Below are 17,442 nucleotides of genomic sequence, written 5' to 3' on the forward strand. Positions count from 1 at the left end.
CTCAATTATGCATCTCAATTTTGAAGAAAATATTATTGTGTAACATATTGACTGAAAACTATGCATCTATATCAAATATATTCCCAATATTCAATATTTAATATGCAACTTCTAGGACAAAAGTTCCTTATGACTTCAACAGGTAGTATACACATATTTAGTTAATTGGAAATAAACTGTACTCAGCATTTGATGAATATATGTACCATGAAATTTAAAAAATATTTTGAAAAATAAAAACAAATTTCAATATTTGGTACTAAACTTTCCCAAACGTCACTAAAACTTGAAACTTGCTGAAACTGACTAATCTTCTAATTATGTTAAGATAATCAGATTTCTTAAGTCCCACAGAAGTTAAATTTATGCTAGTATATCCTATGAATGCAAATGGAAAAATGACATTTGCAATGCAGTGATTTGTAATAATTAGTGTTTGAGGTTCTCATCTTTAAGCAGCCTTTTCTCCTTTTTCCTGATAGAAGTCAATATTGCCTTCTTGGTGTTTCTATACTACTTTTTAGCATATTCCATACATTTGTTTATTAATCTACACACATATCTAGAGAGAAAGAATATATTGTATTGCTTGACGAGAGACAGTATGGTGTCTAGCACAATATCCAGGCCATAATAGTTACTTAGGAAAATTTAGTTGACAGACTATGCCCATTAAGTTCCATACTTCCAGAATACAAGCAACAGAATTAAGCTCATTGCAATTTCATTGTTAGTTGTTAGGAGAATTTGTCTTATATCTCATGCTTAGATGCATGTGTCACTAGTATTTCTGTGTGTTTTCATAGACACTATCTAGTCTTTCAGGAACTACAATTTAAAAAACATATGGTCATAAGTGGTGAATTATAAAACATAGTAACCTCAAATGTAAATATTTGATCTGATAGGGGTATAAAAGACCATTTCTTAGATAAGAGGGCAGTTTCTCTAGGACCGATATATTTCATGCACATATTGGCGGCTCACAAACAAAGATGAAGCCCATTCTTTGTAAGTATGAGAGATTACTGGGAACTTTGTTTGGATTTCTCCAACTGCTCTGTGCTTTCTTTTTTTCTGTTATATTTGTATCTTTTGCTTTCATTACAGTGTATGTGAATATACAGAAATAATTGTTGCAGTGAAAGTGGTAGAACTTTTGCAACAACTCCAGATTTAATTTGAATATGACTAATCCTTTGTTTGGCAGAAGTAAAGAGAAGAACAGGGAGAATGAATTCTCTCTAATGCCAGGTTGCCTCTTGAGCTGCCCTGATTTGAGGTTGCCCAAGCACTATGATTGATTAAGGAAAATTGGATGTAGAGATAATAAATCCAGTAGCAGGGGAGATAGCAAAATTGGGAAAGAACAAGATCCAAGTGAAGGGAAAATCACAAACAATTTGGTTCCTTGGCTGAAAAAAAAAAAGTAAAGAAGAAAAAAACTGTATTACTGAAAGTCAAAATATAACCAAACATGTTCAAAACTCTAGAATCTGTCTACTTGAAGTTAATTATGAACCAAGTTAGGAATTAAAATGTTGTCCTGATGAAATATTGTAAAAGTATCACAACTGATTCCACTTCTCATTACTGAAAGCATTCTAAAGATACGGATTCTGAACAGGTAACTCTTGAGATTACAGGTTATTTTGTCAAGGAATTGACTCGTATTGTGGACAGATACAGACAGTTCCCAGAGTACTTTTATTGCAAATAATTTTACATTTTATTAACAAGGGTAAATTTCATTGGCTCTGCTCATGACTGAAAGAAGAGAGGTGTTTAAGTTAACACAAGATTCTCGGTAGGCAACTACATTCACCACTGTGTGTGTGAGAGATGACACGCTTTATCCTATCCCTAATTTACTAATCTATATTAAAGGAGGAGTTAGATCAAAGTATTGGGAGAAGGACAACTGCTTTGGTCTTGCTGAATAGAAATTGTAATAGCCCCACTGAGGCTGTAAATATTCTGATACACAAGTATAGCCTACCTTGGATTGGTTATGTCAGGGATTCTCAACTGGGGCTGACTTTGCTCCTCAAAGGATAAACAGTAATGTCTGAAAAGTGATTTAAACACTTTCTAAGTTGTTACAAAAACCTTTCAAATTAAAAATTAGGAAACCTATCAACAAGATTAAACCCAGTGGTAATTGTTAGAAGGTTGCTAAAAATGGAATGTAATAGGAGAACATGAATGATGTGGCTGGTGAGGTGTTGATAGTCACCATCAGAAAATAGGTGCCTCCAAAGTAAATCTCCTCTATCAACTCCTAGGACATTACAAGACCCTCAGTTGATCTGTCATATAAACACAACCTTGATGAATTTAACAAATCTAGGAAAAAGAAAACTGAATATGTGGATTCTCACAGGTAAAACCAGTGAAATTGGTACAGGGTGAAAGAAGGCTACAATTCTGAATGAAAAGGAGGTCAAAGTCTCCTGGTAAAGCCCCTAGGTGTGAACATACAGCCATCAACATGGATGTGGAAAAATGGCATGCATGTGTAAGGAACCCTTATTGGCATCACTGAAAACCAGAGCACGGTGTACAGACCCTCAACTCATGATAGAAATTTAAATGGCGATGTGATGATTTTTGAGGATGATGATGTGGTGATACCTCTCCCTGAATTCTTCAATAGAAAGCATACATGATATAGAATTGGGAGCCTCTTCCTTTACACAAGGCTCTGGGAAAATCATCTTGCATGTCTGCTCTTTGTGTGCTTTTAATTGGACACTTTTGAAGGGAACCTTTAGAATTACGTATGTCCACTCAATTAGATAATTGAAAACAATGTAAGTTAGCTGAGGTGGATAGAGGTATCAAAGGTTTTCTGCTGTTACTCAAGATGTGGTAGATTACTTGTCAGTCCAGTATAACCTGCAAGAAAAGCTGTCAGATCTTGGAGGTTAACTATAGACTGGATGAGCAAACAAAGTGATGTCTCCAAAGGTGTCAGCTTTACTAGAAGTAGAGCTAACAAATCAAGCTATGCCACAAGTTGAAGTGTATTAGTATTCTGTCGAGATCAGTTTGGCTAATTCTGTCTTTTGATTCCTACTTCATAAGAAAGTCAAAGTAAATTTGTGTTCATGTGGTGGCTTACAATACATTTTTACTCTGCTGCCACAAAGATACTTATAAATTGGCTAAATAAAAGCATTAGGATAATTTTCATGATATAATGTTGATATCCATATGTGAAGGTCAAGCTAAGAATGAATTTCAACTGAGAATTAATCATATGACCCTCTGGGGATGGCTGCTCAACAATAGTACAATACAAGGTGTGACACAGATGGAAAAAGTCTTAAGAATAGCTTGGACATGAGCTCATTACCAACCATTTCTCAAACAATCAAAAATAAATTATTTATTCTAACACCAAAGTATGTAAAAGAGGCACAGACACTAAATTGGTTCTTTTATTTTTGAAGAATGATAACTGAACTAGAGTTTCTACTACCCTCATTCACAAAGTTACATGAAAGAAAGTTGAACTTGAAAAGGTCTCTGTTGTGGGTTGAATTGTGTTTCCCTCTAAAAAAATGTATTGATATACTAATCACCAATACCTCCGAATGTGACTTGATTTGGAAAAAGAGTCATTGTAAATGCCATTAGTTAACATGAGGTCTTATGGAGGTAGTCTGGGCCCCTAATCCAATAGGACAAGTGTCCTTATAAGAAGATAGCCATGTGCAGAAAGAGACAGAGGGAGAACACCATGTGCCAATAAGGGTGGAGACTGGAGTTAGGTAACTGCAAGTTGGGAACACCACTGACTGACAGCAAGCCATTGGACTCTAGGTGGATGAAAGGAGGTTGCAGAGGGAGCATGGCCCTGCTGAAGCCTTTGCCTCAGGCCTCTATCCTCCATCACTGAGACAATAATTTATGTGGTTTTAAGCCATCCAGTTTGTGCTATTTTGCTTTCACACACCTGGGAAACTAATTGAGGTTCTAAACAACACATTATATTGCAATTCGATTGCTCAGTTGACCTCTCTGGGTCTTCACTGTTAGATTGTGCAGACAGTATTATCAGAAATGTTAGCAACCCCCACTGAGTTAATCAACATGTGTAGCAAAAGTCCTTTCTACTACATTGCCATAGCCACGAGATTTTGGACTAGGAAGTTACCTGGAATTGTTAACAAATATACACACTTTGGAAATAATAATTGTCCTATGATTGGGAACTCATTCAAACTATCTTTAATACTGAAAGGCATAATCCTATTTTGATTCTTAAAATGCTCATGGTGACACAAGTAACATATCTAAGCAACTTTCTAACAGGGAGGAAAATATACAGAGAAGCTTCCTTATGAAATGTAGGTGGTATATTTAGATGGGGAACCATAATAGATAGCCATCACATAAATGAGCAGGTGGTAGTCAGTCTTCTGGGCAATACTTTAGAAGCTCCTGAGAAGCTACCTAATCCCACAGCTAAATGAGCACTGTCTTTTGGTAAATTGTTAGGTGATGCATAAAAGGCGTTAGAGTTTACTTGTGGTGGTTTTCAGGTTGCTGGGAAATATTTGATCTAGAAGGATGTTGCATTATGTCAAGATGATGGTCACATTCTGAAAAATGATATATACATATATATTATATATAGACACACATATTTTATATATATTTATATCCTCAATGATCAGAATTAATAGTGATATTATTTGGAATATCAGGAGAAAATAATAATAAAATTGGTAGTCATACCAATATTTCTATAGTATTGAATTATACCAATTATTAGGTAGTAGCCATTGGACTGAAAATATAGTCTAGAAAATAGGTCTTGAATGATTAAATAATAAAGTGCACTTTTATGGAGGATGCTATTGAATGCAAACTGTTATATACATGGAAAGAGATAGAATTAAGTGAAGCCATATTAATACCCATCAAAAATCTCTCCTTCTGAATGTGAAAGGGTATAGCAGAAACAAATAATGTTCTCATCTGCCCTTTGATATTAGCATTCTGGGTACCTGAAATGACCATTCATGATATTCAAGCAATGTACATGGACAGAAAAAGGTCATTTTCTACTATGTCTCTCAAAAGCAAGAAAATTGATTAACAATTGTCATCCTTCTCAACAGATACATCAGCAACTAAGGTATAATAAGCCATAATATGCAGTTGTGGACCAGTCCATAGTGGGCAAATGGACTGCATTGCTTCTGTTATTCACAGATCTCTGTGGATACCTATGGATCTTAACTGGAATATAGATTCATTCTATGTTTAGATTTGCATGCCCAGCAACAAAAGCAAATGTCTCTAAATAACTACAGGATTAAAACAGAAAATGTGATTTTAATTTGGAATCCTCGCTCAAGTAATATAAGAAAAAGGACCCCTTTTCACTGGAGATGCAGGGAAACAATGGGCTGAAAGGCATTATGTATGATGGATTTATCATTGAACCTTACCATACACAAACTTGTGAATTGTGTCAACACTGGAAAGAGTATCTAAGGCACCTCCTTAAACAACTCAGAAATAATAGGTGCCTAAGGGGATAACCTATGACTATATGAATGTGTGTTGAAACTTCATATGCATAGAAGTAGAGGGGTATCATTGTGTATCTACTGTTGCAATATCATGGGAAACATAGGGAAGAGAGCATAGAGATTATGATAAAACTTACATAGTCCTCTTCTCTACTTCTGTAAATATTTTGTTTTCTCTGACTGATCCCATAGTAGTCCTGGGACCTGGCTGCATTTACAAGTTTCAAAAAAGCATTGACTTTATACTATGTCACAATGGCAATACCTTTACAACTAACTGCCTAAATTTATAATAGAATTTTGGAGTGGTTGTTTTTACTTCTCAACTCTAAGTTGAAGAAACAGTCACAGCTTTTTCTCACCCAGTGGAGGAGTTCATGCTATGAGCTTATGATGATCTAAATTTATTTCATACGACTGGGAAGGGAGAACGAGTAAAGCATTGGAAAGAATCACATTGACAACAGCTGTATGAATTAGGCCCCTTGACTGAACTACAGGCTTTGGGTAAAATGCAGTGATAAATGGAATAAATGACAAGCACTTGTGGAAAGGAAGGGGTGAGGCAAGAAAGAGTTGATGCAAAAAGGAAAAACAAAAATTACTTTGGTATCTTCTGAAAAGTCAAGAGATATAACCACATATGTCTGGAGGGTGAAACTGTTTACCTATGAAAATCTCCCAGTTTTTGAATCAGAAACAGAAGGCTCAGGGCAGCTTCCAGTGAAGTGAAGACATGTTCAGTATGAGTTTAACTATGGCATGCACTTTGTTGATGCTAATGATACCCTGTAGATGAAACTAGTAATAATTAGAATACACTTTCACAATTGGTTCTCTTGTTAGAGGTTACATTTATCACAGAGAAACACTTTGCAGAAGTGTTGCCTTTAGAATGAATAGAAAACACTTTATTCAACTACACAAACACTACCAAATGTGTAACTATTAATTTGATGCTTGATAAGGAACGTGCCAGGTACAAAGATGTAAGGCAAATGGCTGTGCTTTAGTCAGGAGTCAGCCCAGGCAGCATTCTGGTGCAGCATGACTCGGCAGGTTTGGAGTGCAGGTGTACAACCCCACACATTATGTGACTGTGCAACGTGAGGTGCATTAGGTGATCACCCTTGTGAGCTCATGCTTGACTCAGAGCCACTATTTCCTGCAAAAGGTAATAATTACCCTGATAATGCTGTACATATGGCTTGCTCGTGCCTAGAGAGAGAGTAAAACCATGCTGAAACTATCTACGTTTACTCGAGTGTTTTTCCAGCTATCTGCCGCTTGCCCACCGACTCCCCTCGGACCTCAGTTAGAACTTGAGAAATGTATATAAAATTTCTTCTGTTTGCCTGATTTGTTTTAAGAACATATATTCTAATGCTTATAGACCTTTTTTTTGTGGATGGAAACCTATAATAATGATAAAGAAAATCTGGCAAATAAAATGTTAAAAACATAATATATGCTGAGTACGTTTGTAGTAAACCCCCTAAAACAGTGAAATGAGACAGAGTACTTAACGTTTTTGGGTCAAAATATCTATCTAAATTGTAACTAAGCAATAAATACTCAATGGCCACAACATGTTTAATTAACAACTCATCTCTGGACCAAATGATTTAAAAGCACTCTGGGTGAAATTGGCACAAGTGTAGAAGTCCTTGGGCATGTGAAATATTCCTAAAATGAGGAGAGAAATACTGTGGAAAAAGATATGTTGGCACATATTTGTAACCTGGGAGGAATGCTATATCAAGAAAATGAGAAATGGTGGCTTCTGTTGTAGTGCTGTGGCTTGGGTTTTGAATCTGGTCATATAGCCTGGTTTTAGCTACATGACCAGATGGGGTTGCTGTGGTTTGAAGGTGTTCCCTCAGCAATTCAGGTGTTCTCAATGTGATAGTGTTAGAGGTGGGTCCTTTAAGAGGTGATTAGGCTGTGAAGAATTCTCCCTTCTGAATGGGATTAAAGTCTCAGCAAACTATCAAAGGAACAGAAAACCAAACACCACATGTTCTCACTCATAAGTGGGGGCTGAACAATGAGAACACATGGACACTTGGAGGGGAACAACACACACCAGGGCCTGTTAGGGGGTGGGGGGTAGGGGAGGGAACTTAGAGAGGGGTCAATAGGTGCAGCAAACCACCATGGCACACATATACCTATGTAACCAACCTGCATGTTCTCCATAGGTATCCCAGAACTTAAAGTAAAATAAAAAAATAAAACAAAGAAGCTTCACCCAGCACTTTCTCACTTGCCTTTCCGTTTTCTCCTATGTGTGGACACAGCAAGAAGGCGCTTGCAAGAACAAATGCTGGTGCCTTGATCTTGGACTTCCAAGTCTCCATAACTGTGAGAAAATAAATTTCTGTGCTTTTAAAATTACCCAGTCTCAAATATTTTACTATAGCAGCACATAATGGACTAGGACATGGGCCTTTACAGACATTGACACATTTTGCACATATCTTAGTGGTTTACACTTAAAAGATGAAATCCATCACACATGAGAGGACTTTGCTTAGATTTCGTGGATCTCTTTAATGTTTGCGTGTGTTTTCTAAATCCTATTGTATTGTATCCTCTGTCTTTATTAAAAACAGCAATGTGGCCTGGCGCAGTGGCTCACGCCTGTAATCCCAGCACTTTGGGAGGCCGAGGCTGGCGGTTCACAAGGTCAGGAGACCAAGATCATACTAGCTAACACAGTGAAACCCCGTCTTTACTAAAAATACAAAAAATTAGCCAGGTGTGGTGGTGCATCCCTGTAGTCCCAGCTACTCGGGAGGCTGAAGCACAAGAATCACTTGAACCCGGGAGGCAGAGGTTACAGTGAGCTGAGATCTTGCCACTGCACTCCGGCCTGGGTGACAGAGTGACACTCCATCTCAAAAATAAACAAAATAACAACAACAACAACAAAACAGCAATGTATAACCAAATGTGTAGATTTTGAGAGGCTTTGTAATAATTTAAACAAGCTAATTGGACCAGGTATTGACATGGGAGTGCACTGCTTGGACATAAGTGTTGCATTTGTTTAGTATGAGTAGACAGTGCCACATGCTTCTTCAAAGTGGTTGTACCAATGGACTCCACTGAAACTGTCCTTATCAAGAACATGCTGATAAATCCAGTGGCGGTTACTTCCTTAATGGTAGTGCTGCCTTCACTTGGTTTCCAGGACACCACACTCATCTGCTGTTTCTCCAGGGGATGCTCTTCTTCAGGCTCTTTTGCTATAAAATCTTTATATTATTTACCTCTAAGCATGGGGATACCCCAGGACTCCTTCCTTGGGCCTCTTCTCTGTGTTACCCAGACTTACTCCATTGTTATTCTAATCTATCCTCCCAGCTTAAAATCCTTGTTTTATTCCAATGGTACCCTACCTAAATATTAAACCAGGACTTCTCCTCTGATTCTAATCTCTTGTATTACCTATCTGTTCAACTTTTCTAATGAGATGGATAACTGTCATGTCAAACTAAATATTCTGAAATGAGTTCCTGGTGTTCTCCTCTAAACATGTAACTCCCCAGAGGTTTCCATCCCAGTAATTGAAAAATGTAGGCCAGGCTCCGTGTCTCATGCCTGTAATCCCAGCACTTTGGGAGGCTGAGGTGGACAGATCACCTGAAGTCAGGAGTTCCAGACCAGCCTGGTCGACATGGCAAAATCCCATATCTACTAAAAATACAGAAAAATTAGCCAGGTGTGGTGGTGCGCACCTTTAAGCCCAGCTACTTAAGAGGCTGAGGGAGGAGAATCTCTTGAATTGGGGAGGCGGAGGTTGCAGTGAGCCAAGATCACACCGCTGACCACTGCACTTCAGCCTTGGTGACAGAGTGAGACTCCATCTCAAAAAAAAAAAAAGACAGAAAAAAAAATAAAAATCTATTCTCCCATTTTTCTCATAGCAAAACCTTGAAGTCATTCTTTATGCTTTTTTTTTTTACACCTAAATCAAACTTTCCATCAACACTTTAAGGTCTACTTTCACAAAGATATTTGTAACTTGTTAACATCTCATAATCTCCTTATTTGGTTGGTGCAAACATAATTGCAGTTTTGAACTGTGAATTTTAAATCATTATAACTAGGCACAAATACGTCTTTATTAATCAAAATAGGAACCATTACAATCAACACATTTTTGCCAAAGAAAGAAAATAAGTTTGTTTATTCCCATGGTGTAAAAAAAAAAAAAAAAAAAGATATGTGCTTCAGGATTCGATGAACTCTGGGAAAGCATTTTCTGCATCCTGCTAGTTGTGGAAGCTTTTTCCTTGCAAAAAAGTTGGCGAGATGCTTGAAGAAGTGGCAGAGAGTTGGGAGGTCAGTTGGTGAGAGGTCAGGTGAATAAGGTGGACGAGGCAAAAATTTGTAGCCCAATTTGTTCGACTTTTGACGCATTGGTTGTGCTACATGCGGTCACGTGTAGTTGTGGGGAATAATTGGGCTTTTTCTGTGGACCAGTGTCGGCTGCAGGCATTGCAGTTTTCAGGACATCTCATCGATTTGCTGAGCATACGTCTCAGATGTAATAGTTTCATTAGGATTCAGAAAGCTGTAGTAAATTAGGCTGGCAGCAGAGCACCCAACAATGACGATGACCTTTTATTTGGTGCAAGTTTGGCTTTGGGAAGTGCTTTGGAGCTTCTTCTGGATCCAGTTATTCAGCTGGTCATCACTGATTGTCCTATAAAATCTACATTTTATCGCACATCACAATCCAATAGAAAAGTGTTTAATTGTTGTTGCATAGGATAAGAGAAGATGACACTTCAAAATGACTTTTTTATTTTATTTTGGCTCAGCTCATGGGGCATCCCACTTATCTAGCGTTCTCACCTTCCCAATTTGCTTCAAAGGCCGAATGACTGTGGAATGGTCAACAATGAGTTCTGCAACTTATTGCGGTGTTGTGAGAGGATCAGCTTCAATGATTGCTCTCAATTGGTTGTTGTCAACTTCCTATGACCGACCACTATGCTCCTCGTCTTCAAGGGTCTTATCTCTTTTGCAAAACTTCTCGAACTGCCCCCGCACTGTACCTTCATTAGCAGTCCGTGGGCCAAATGTGTTGTTCATATTGCGAATTGTCTCCACTGCTTTATGACCCATTTTGAACTCGAATAAGAAAATCGCTCAAATTTGCTTTTTGTCTAACATCATTTCCATAGTCTAAAATAAACATAAAATAAACAGCAAGTAATAAGTCATTACCAAATGAACATAAAGTGAGAAATGCCCATTAAAATGATGTATAACATAATCACATTTCTTTAAGAATATATTCCAATATCAAACAGCAAATGCCAACAACGCAAAAATCACAATTACATTTGTGCCAACCTAATACTACTTGAGTTAAAGCTACATCCTCTCCAATCAGGATTATTGTGATAGCCTCTGTAAAATTATCCTTGCTTTTTGCTTTTCCTCTATACTCCTCCATCCACAGGGTAAGCAGGGGTATCTTATCCCAATGTGTATCATGTCCCTCATTTCTTCCATGTCTTTGCTTAATGTTTGCCTGCTAAGTGACAGTATTTATTTTTTCTGATCCAATTACTGAAATTGCTCAAAATTTTCTTCCCTTTCTTTCATATATATAGAAATAAACATATTTGTTTTCTTATTTTTTTTTCTATTTTTTGTTCATTACTGCATTCAACACACTATCTAGCATAGGACTACACTAAATTTAAGCACTCAACATTCACACACTCAGAAACATAATCACCTTTATTTCAACCTTAATTGAAACAGTGGTATTAATCAAATTGGCTAAGATCACTCATGTTGCTTCCTTTACCGCCAATACAGCATTTTCAATTTTCATGCTCCACATCAGGGAAAATAATTTTCTTATTTAAAGAAATAAAACAAAACTCAGCCTTCAGATAAATGCTAGATGTTGGTCCTGGTCAAAAATGACTCACTTTTTCTGTTCCATCAAACTTCCCAGCCTGTCTCCTAATCCTTCCTTATTTTTCATTTTCTCGACTGTGGACCATAACCTTCTAATCTGGGACTGTTGTATGTGGAGCCATTCCACATAATCCTCCCCTCTACTATGACTGGTGGGTTAAGCTAGAAAAGAGAGTGTACATAAGAAACGACTGAGAACTGAAGAATTTGTCCAGGTGATTTTCTTTTGTAGGTTTATTTTAATGGGCACTGTGAACAAATATTGTTAATTTTTTCTTTTACCGACTGACCGCTGAAAAGTTCATGGCCAAGTTTGTTAATGTCCTATGCCAAAATAAAGTCTCATATGAAAGGTCATCTATTTTTTTCCTATATACTTATTACTTTAAAAAGCACAATATTGGCTTTTATGATTTATCTTTTGGACCATTTTAAGTCATGCTTAACCTTTGGTGAGGGTATAAAAAATATGGAGGCAAGCATCTAGATGATGATAATGGGCACTTTTTTCACCTTGCCTTTTTGGACACAGAAAGACATGAGCTGAGAGTCAGTCAGTTTTATTACCTCTTTTTAAGTTAAAAAATGCACTATATATCTGTATTTTATACTTTAAATTGTAACTCATATTAAGAGTAATCAGTAACTAATTGAGAATATGCAACAAATAATAACAAAGAACCAGTTTGAAACGTTTGCCTTGAAAAGGCTTAATAGCTGAATAGTAAAACTACTCAAATATACTATATCTCATCCTCCTAACAATCATAAAAGTAAGATAATTTAATTCTATGTTGGGTGAGAGATAATAGACATGCTGCTAGATACAATAGCTTGTCAAAGATCAAATAGCTGATGAATAAAGGAAACGTACTTAAAACCTGATTTTATTTCAATGAAGTGTGTGTGAGAGAGAGGACTCTACCTCACTCAACTTCTTAAATAGGTAAAGTAGTCCCGGAACAAAGAATTATGTTTTTCTTGGTTTATCAATTTCGTCTTTTTAAAAACTTTTTTTGTCAGGATGAATATATAGCTTCTTGAACACGGGGAATGCTGAAATGCTCCCTTTAAGCCACACATTAAATTAAGCACTAAGATTGATTTTCTTATTGTCTTCTTCCCCATTGGCCATACTTTAGTCCTTCAGAAGTTCCTATGTTTTCTGGAGCAATAGAAATATACTCTGTGGTAACTGGAATGATAGTTAAAGCTTTCAAGTTGAAGAGAAATTATCTTGATCTTAAACTTTGCAGCAGATTATTAACTAAATTTAAAGAGAAAAAGGAAGGAAAAAAGACTGTAACATTTATCTTACATCTTTAGCCAATAATACTGTTCTGTTGCTTCAGAACAGCCCAGTCTATTTTTTTTTTTTTTCTGAACCTTGGGGATTTTCTTATTTTACCACCATTTCCAAGAATTGAACAAGGCAAAATAACTATGTAATATCTCACAATTTGCAAACCAGTGCTTGAACAGGGTTTGCAGGGAGGGTGTGTATAACCACTTCTTTCATCTTCTCAGTGGAAAAAATGCGTATGTTCATAAACACATACTTTGCCTATGGTTTCAGAGGATTCAGAAACTATTTAAAAATCAATATTAAGGAATTATAAAATATAAGGAGGAATTTAAATTTGATGCAAAAGAACCAATATTGAGTCCAAAGGAGGCTGACTCCAAAGCGCAAACTTTTAAAACGTACGACAGAGAGGTGAGAAGTAGCTTTCTCTGATAATGTGTAATTGCTATTTTTTGATACCACATTTTAAATTAATTAAAACGAATTTGCTCACTGGCCATCTTGAAAATAAGAAAAATACTTGCCTATTTGTATATACTTGTAACCATTAGCAATAATGTGACCTGTTCTTATACGTGAATGTAAGCATAATAGCTTAAGACAACTCTATAAACAAGACTGTACTTTTGAGAACTAAATCTTTAAAAAATTAATAGCCCATCTAGTTTTAAAGATTTTTCTCTTACATCAAAAGTTCACCTATTTAGCTTACGAATCAACTGAATTCCAACATTTAGCCTAGGCTGATTGTGTCTGGCCATTGCCAAGTTTTTTGTGGCTAAACAGTTACAGCCATGTGGTGGCTCATACTTCAGCAGTTTTGTGGAATACTGTGGTTGTCTGGGGTCCAAACTAGTGTGTTATATATAACTGGGCCAGAAGGCAAAATGCTGCAGAGTTCTGAGTGCAAAAGTAAAGGATGTAAGGATATGATTTTGTCCATCTGTACAGGGAGATTAAATAAGGACACACAGTAAGTGCCCCTATAGGAACAAAATGGGCCCATCTCCTGTGGCCGACACTGCTGGTGATCACACAATATCAGCTATTTTCTTCGTTTATAATAATAGGAGTTCAATTTTATCAGAGAAAAATGAACCAGCACAACATGGAATTACAATATCATCTAGCAATTCCATTCCTGGGCATATACCTCAAAGAATTGAAAGTGTATGTTCAAACAAGTCCTTGTACATAAATGCTAATAGCAGCAATATATTCACAGTAGCCAAAAAGGGAAAACAACTCAAATATTTGTCAAGAAATGAATGGATAAGCAAAATATTGTGTATCCATACAATGTAATATTATTCACCCATGAAACAGGAGTGAACTACTGATACATGGAAAAACCTCTGAAGTATTATGCTAAGTGAAAGAAATAACATAAATAATAGATGATGCATTGTATGACTCCATTTATATGAAATATTTAGGATAGGTAAATCTATGGAGACAAAAAGCAGATTAGGGGTTTACGGGGACTGGGGACAGGGAGGAATAGAAGGAAACTTCTTAATAGGTATGATGATGAAAATGTTCTAGAATTACATAGAAGTAAGCATTGTATAACATTATGAACGTGCTAAATGCCACTGAATTGTACACTATTAAAAGTTTAATTTTATTCTTTATGAACTTTACCTTAAGTCAAAAAGAAAGCATTCTGGAAAATGAAGGTTATCTCAAGGGTCAGGGGAAAAAATATCCCAACTAAAACACCATAATTCCAGTTTTCTGCAACTATATGTGACTACCTGATTAAGCTGTCGATATTAAAATGTCAGTGGAAATGTTATGAGGGATTTCAAAGAAAACATTTAAAAGAGGATAACTCTGCAGTTTGATGTATTTTGCTGCTTTCACTTTACTTTTTTTTTTTTTTTTTTTACCTTACCTGCGAAACAGTTACAATCCGGAGTGTCAGCAACTGTTTGGAACATGAGATAACCTTGAGATTGAAAGCGTTGTGAAAGCCTCTATTTCATAATACCCAGCCTGTGAGAGAAAAACAAACTTCTATTCTGTTTAGGACAGTGTATATCTTTTTTTCTTTTCTTGTTATATGCAGCATGTCATAATTCCAAGGAAATATGTAATTCCTGTAACAAGGAAGTTTTCCCACCTGGAAGAATGTCCAGAATAAAGTTCTTTTATGAGTATATTTTGTGTCATGATCTGAGTTTGCAACTAAGGGCAAATTCAAGTGGCTGTTACTGAAGGCAACATGAGCCATGTGACAAAAGGAACTTTGGGTACCTCTTAAAAAAAAAAACCACATAAAGGAAAGTAATAATTAGAAATGCCACTAAATAATGGTGCTTAAGCCATCAGCTCTAATATGTACTTTTGAAAGTACAGGACATTTCAGAATGTATTTATTGTTCAGAACTTTACTATAAACTTTGCCGAGTAAACTGAACGATTTCATTGAAACAATGAAAATTTGCTTTTAAATATAATATGAATAAGAGGGTTTAATTTTAAATATGACAAGAATTTAACACAACGTGTTACTAAAATCCTAGGACTAAAAATGATAATACTTTGAAATAAAGTGAGGCAAAATTACTTATAGAGGTGAGAATATACTGCTTCAATTGAAGCACTTCATCTTGATTAAATGTTCCATACTCTTTGGCAGAGTGTCTGAGGTGGGATTTTTCATATAATTTGATATGGGGGAATTAATTACAATGTTATGATGCTGGATACTTTTTATCTTGTAGTGCTAATCTACATTAGTAAAGGAATATGTGCAAAAAAGAAAACGAGATGAAGAAAGATAGTGTAGACTCTAAATTGGCTCTTTTTAAGGTATAATAAAAATATTTTTTGAAAAGCGCTTGTTAACAATGGAAATATTTTGGATATAGAGGACATTTCCAAAACTTAAATATTTAATATATCATATGTCATAGGGTCTATTTGATTTATCATAATATTTTCAAGACTGCAATATGTAATATTTCTTTGCTTAAGTGTAAAGCTAAAGAGTATTTGAAGTGGCGGGGTGTGGTGGCTCACGCCTGTAATCCCAGCACTTTGGGAGGCCGAGGTGGGCGGATCACGAGGTCAGGAGATCGAGACCATCCTGGCTAACACAATGAAATCCTGTCTCTACTAAAAATACAAAAATTAGCTGGGCGTGGTGGAGGGCACCTGTAGTCCCAGCTACTCGGGAGGCTGAGGCAGGAGCGTGAACCTGGGAGGCGGAGCTTGCAGTGAGCCGAGATGGCGCCACTGCACTCCAGCCTGGGCAACAGTGCGAGACTCCGTCTCAAAAAAAAAAAGAGTAATTGAAGTTAGAATATTAAGTCCCCAAATTGAGACTTTTTTCAGAAATAGTTTAGAATGGAAAATACAAAATGCAACAAACATTTGCATAATGCATTTACCAGGCGCAAGTGAGAAACCACCACTCTAATCTTCATATTTTTATGCTTATTACTTCAATTTTTCCACATGAGGAAACAGAAGCATGGAGAATGTAAGTAAATAAAAATGGTATTATGTAACGTAGGCCTTGTCAAATATGTAGATATAGAAAACATAGATGTTTGACAATATGCATAATGATGAACCTACTACACAAACATATATGTGTATTTGCTCTAATATAAGGCAAACCCCAAATTAAATGCAATATCCCATTTTTCTTTGAGATTTACAAGCCATTCAGCATCCTATATTATAATAAATTTGAGATATGTACATGACTCAACAAATATCTACCTATATTACTTCATGCACATATTTTAAAAATAGCATATATAAATTATTTTAATGTATTTAAATATTGAAATTAAATATCAGCTTAATTACTTCATGTACACATTTTGAAATAGCATATATAATTATTTAAAATATTTGAATATTTAAATTAAATATAATATCATTTTAAAATAACGTATATATAGAAACATGGCTTCTTTCTTCTCTTGCATTTTTATAAATATGTATTTAAGCCCTTCACATGTATCTTCAAAATTAACCTAGCAGTCAATGCCAGAGGCACCTTTTATGTCATCGAACTTAGTTTATCAGAGCTCAATAACATCCCTTCTGTCTAACTTGTTTAAATTTTGGAACTTTTAGAGCTGTATGTGATATGCCACCAAACACTTTGTCAACCTTCCAGCACTCAATCGTAAGATATCAGGGCAATTTATATTTAAATTTAACTTGTGGAATATATTTAGGATATATTTAACAGGGATATTTACTGCACTGTTGTGTGTGTGCAGGTATGAACTAGAAAAACTGATGTAATGATCTGTAACACTTGCCAAATGGGAAACAATTACCTGGGGATAATTTGAAATCCAAATCTGTTTAATAACTTTAATATATTTTCCTCTTTGTTTATCTTTTCTACCAGGTAGCTTCTATAAGTACACCAAACATTGTTTTATTCTTTTGTCATCTGTATTTTTTATTGTAAATGGACATTTTGTAATTGTATAGATTTATGGGTTCTGTGAAGAAGGATTACTCTGGCTAAAAAAATTATGGATTAAAAAATGATATTATAATCTATGAATGCAATATGAAATAATTGAATTGAATAGCCATCACCTGAAATACTTAACATTTTTTGTGGTGAGAACATTTGAAATGTACTTAGCAATTTTGAAA

The sequence above is a fragment of the Gorilla gorilla genome, chromosome 17, assembly GCF_029281585.2.
Source record: "Gorilla gorilla gorilla isolate KB3781 chromosome 17, NHGRI_mGorGor1-v2.1_pri, whole genome shotgun sequence".
NCBI classification, from domain to species: domain Eukaryota; kingdom Metazoa; phylum Chordata; class Mammalia; order Primates; family Hominidae; genus Gorilla; species Gorilla gorilla.